General features: G+C 38.8%; 1 pseudogene; it reads right to left on the reverse strand.

The window, feature by feature from the left end:
* Positions 1 to 1,756: 1,756 nt before the first annotated feature.
* Positions 1,757 to 3,106, reverse strand: LOC114613485 (annotated as a pseudogene).
* Between the last annotated feature and the right edge of the window lie 1,485 nt (positions 3,107 to 4,591).

Here is a 4,591-nt window from a genome sequence, read left to right on the forward strand (position 1 = left end):
ATAGAGATAGAGATAGAGATAGAGATAGAGATAGAGATAGAGATAGATATTAAAATGTCTTTACATACAGTGTAAAAACCTAAATGGGAACCACAGTGGTCATTTATTATGAGTTAGCAATTACCTAGCTGAGCCTATGTAGCTTTCTCTGTTATGTAGCCTTCTCTGTTAAAACTAATCTTGTAACTGAAGTTTTAAATTCCCTTGTGAGATTTCCTTCCCTTCCTTGTCCTGACCCTAAGACTGCTGACTTGACATTAGATTCCAAACTAATTAACAGGACAGTTTCCCTACAGAAGATAGGGTTTCTGATTTCTAGTAATTAGGTCCTAGCTATAATTGTATTCCATGCTTAGACTTAAAGTATCTAAATAGAGCTTAGAGAGACTGCATACAGCTATGAACTTGTCTTGGAACATGGTTCTTCTAGGACTGAAGGCCTTTCCTTTACTCCCTGATGAGACTCATCCATCTAGATCAGGCAGGCCCAATCTACACTCTATGGATGTGTGTTCAAGAATAGCTATAAATATAGCCCAATAAATTGGCAGATGACAGTATCCTATCCAGATATCAAAATGTTGGATGCCTTTGATCTAGAGAAAGCTTCAGTATCTCAGGATGTGGGAAGAAATTCTTGTGTACTCAGCTTTATATATCCTGAATTCTCACACTGTATTTCTACCCCAAGCCAGTGGTTCTTAGTGGATTTTGGATTTTCACAGTGAATGCCTACCTGAGCCTATGGCTCTTAGCAAGTCTGCTCCACATTTTGGGAACTGGCCCCTTCAGCACATTCTTTATGTCCTTAGGCCAGCCTCCTCCCTGTGACATCAGCCAACCCAAGGGGCACTGACTAAGTGATGGTTGAAGAGGTCAGAAGTCAAGGACTTTTGTCCTATGTCTGTACTGAATACACTTTCTGCTATGACTGTGACTTTCTGAAATTCTTGCCTCCCCTTTGCAGTGTCATCTCTGGCAACTCTTACATTTGCTCAGGTTCCAGTACCAACTGTCTGCCCTTGCTTTTATGAGATACCTATCCTGCCAAGAGAATTTAACCCTCATGACCTAATTACCCACAAGGTCTCACCTCTACATAACATTACATTAAGACTAAGCATTCAGCATGAAAATTGAGGACACATATAAATATTCACGCAGAGTCTCATCTTCCCACTATGCTTTTTTTACTTTAAAAAAACCCTAAATTTAGTTGAATTTTATTTTATTTTTGCAACTGGATCATTGACAATCCATCAAGATTTATATTTTCTTATACCTTAAGTCTATTATTTGAGGAAATTTAATACAATTTCTGCCTTTTGAAACTTTTTGTGCTTTTAAAGTCGTTATCATGTTCTGGTTAAACCTTTGAAATTAGATTCCAGATGAACCTTGAGCTCTGTTTCTCTATTAATTGTCACAAACTCGAGAAGTCTACTAGTCTCTTGGGACTTTGGTTTTGCTTGTGTTAAAAAATCGAAACTATTCATAATTTAGAATAGCTTGTTTTTATGTTCATAATAGAAGCATACCTTTGTCATGTAAATATTTAAAAATTGATATTATTTTGTCATTCTGCACCAGAGACACTTCTAATTGCAAAGTTAGCTTTTCTTGCACACAGGATACTTATTAAATTTTATATTTCCTTTTTAGGGCTCTTTCGGTATCTTTTTTTTTTTTTTGGTTTATGCAACTTTATTGAAGAAAAATAAATCAATTACTAGGAGAGCTATTAGTTGATCACTCATCCATTGACAACTTGCATCATTTATTCAGTGCTATATTAAACAGAATTGGAAGATAGATTAACTAATAGCTCCAAGCCTCCTAACAATTTAAATGAAAATTACAAAATGTTTTGAGACCCTATTTTGGAATACAAAGGGTGTTTTGACTTCCAATTTCCATTCTCTGTAGAACAAGAACAGGTCATTCCTTTATTGACATGCATAAAATACATCACATTTTCTGTTCTGCTGATGCTATAATTCAATACCAATTCTCCAGCCACATCAGTTATGAGCATAAAGTATATCATGTAACCTCAATCTCTAACAGTGGAAGGTTTAAACAAGAATGGATGCTGCTAGAATAATGCTGCTCCCTTTGGTGTGACAGCTGAGCATCCATCTCCCTCCCCCTCAGATGGCTTCTTCAGCATGTTAGAGCAGTGAGGATTGGTTTAGTCTCATAACCAAGTTAGAGTGAAGACATTGGCCACATAATACACATGCTCCAGTTTTAAAAAAAATTTCTGAATCTTGGGCAACTGTTCTCTTGAACTACTTTACAGTTTCTAAAAGCAGTTATTGTCCAAAGCTGGAAGAACTTAAATCTTCTCAGATGAGCATGTGAATGAATGGAGGGAGGTAAACAAAAAATAAAATTAAAAAAGATGAGGTCTGATAGGGGAGCAGCCGGATAAGAAAATCAAAAAAGGAACAGTAATTTAAAGTTTATTCCAGCTATAATGCAGGTTATTCTGACTTTAAGGTAGCATCACATGGCATACTTCTGAGTCCATTCCCGAGATATTCTGTTGTACTTATCTCTGTCTGTTTTATAGATCCGTGCAATCTCTGGCACTAGGGGGTCATCTGGGTTTGGATCACATAGCAGTGAACAAATGGATAAAAGAACTTTAGAAATAGTTAAAGCAGGAGACCACTGTGATCTTAGAATATCAAGACAAATGCTGCCATTACTGTTAATATTTGGATGATAAATTCTTGTTGTAAATGCAACCTTAGGTGGTTTGAAGGGGTAGTCTGTAGGAAAATGAATTGTCAAAAAGAATACACCACCTTGATATGGGCTGTCATTTGTCATCTCCAACTGGACCTGCAGAACATTGTGCTGGAGGGTCACGGGCCAAATCACTAAGTTCCTTATTAATCCGTTTCAGCGCCATAGTCTGTGCTTCTCGCCGGGCTCCTCACTATCCCGATGTGTACCCAAAGGTCCGGCCAAAACTCTTGATTATCCCAGCGGCGGGGAAGGATTGTCTCTTCTTCTCACACCGGCTCTGCCAGACACAGGCGCAGAGGGCCGGGGCCTCCCTCGAGCTGCGGCCTCGGCCTCCTCCCCGCGCGGCAGCTGGTGCCTCCCCGGCCCTACGGGGCTCACGCGCACGGCACAGCCACCTTCGGTATCTTTAATATAATTTTTGAAAGATCTTCAATCTAACATTCCACTATACTATTGTGAGATGTTCTTGATATAGCTGGTTTGTTCAGAAAAAGTCCTTAAAGTAGTGAACCCTGTGCCTGACATTCGGCAAATAGTTGGTAATGAATGAGATGGCCATCCACTGAACTGGCAAATTGCAGTATGTCCCGACTCTTGTTCTGTAGGACTTTGTATGGCACATTGATCTTTGAACATTAGGTAATGTAAGCCCTGAAGCGGTGGTGATTCAATTCTGTTCTCTTGATGTGGTAGCACAGAAAACAGAAAATGGATAGTATTTAACTATTCACCATCCAGTGCAAGTCTGGCTGTATCTAAATGCTGACAAGATGCTGGTGGAGAGAGTATTGGGAGTTTCTGAGATGCTGAGGTGTGTAGTGTGTGCATGCATGTGTGTGTGTGTCTGAATGTATATGGTCTGAGGTGTGTGTGTGTGCGTGTGTGTGTGTGTGTCTGTATGTCTGTGTGTGTGTGACTGTCTGAATGAGTATGGTGTAAGGTGTGTGTGTGTCTGACTAAGTATGTGTAGTGCGTGTGGTGTGTGCATGTGTGTGTTTAGATGCTTTTGGGCACAATAATTTCCTGTGTAAAAGTTTCTGATTGTGCAGTTTCCACCACTCATTTTATGTCTCTACTGAGTTTTGAAGAAAATAATTACTTAAACCACTTTTAATAGATATTCAAATCAAGGGCTAGGAAGATGGCTCAGTCAGTAAAGTTCTTGCCTTGTAAGCTACAAGTATGTGAGTTTGCTTTTCAGAATCATTGTTGATTTTTTTTAAAAAATAGATGTTGTGTTGCTTGTAATCTCAGCACTTTTGGGACTTGGTAGATATCTAGTCTAGATTCCTTGGCAACCCAGGCCAGGATGAGACCCTGTTTTTTCTTTTGTTTTGTTATTAAAATGGTGGTTGACATCTGAGGAACAGCACCAAGATGTTCTCTAGCTTCTACATGCATGTGCACACATGTTCATGTGTATAGGCACACACACATGCACGTACACACACATTCATGCACACAAGCACACATGCATGCACACAAGCACAGAAAGAAAAGAAAATGACAGGAAAGGAAAGAAGGGAAAAGAAGAAGAAAAAGGAAAAAATAACAAAAATAATTTGAGTTCACAGGATTTAATAAAAATACACCACTATGCTTATTCTTATATAACAATACTTAGCTGATTATAAGTGAACCAAATAGTCCCTCTTCCTTAATAGTTTTATTGCATGTTTTTATTTGTGGATATGTAGATTTTCCATTGGATTACAATTGCCTATAGAGCTAAATACAACACCATGCTATGCAGCTTTGTAGCTTGTGCACAATAGACCATCCCATAAAGCTGTATCATCTAGGTTTGCACAAGTACAGCATATGATGAGCCCAC

This window comes from Grammomys surdaster, unplaced genomic scaffold (assembly GCF_004785775.1).
Source record: "Grammomys surdaster isolate TR1022 unplaced genomic scaffold, NIH_TR_1.0 126219, whole genome shotgun sequence".
Classification (NCBI taxonomy): domain Eukaryota; kingdom Metazoa; phylum Chordata; class Mammalia; order Rodentia; family Muridae; genus Grammomys; species Grammomys surdaster.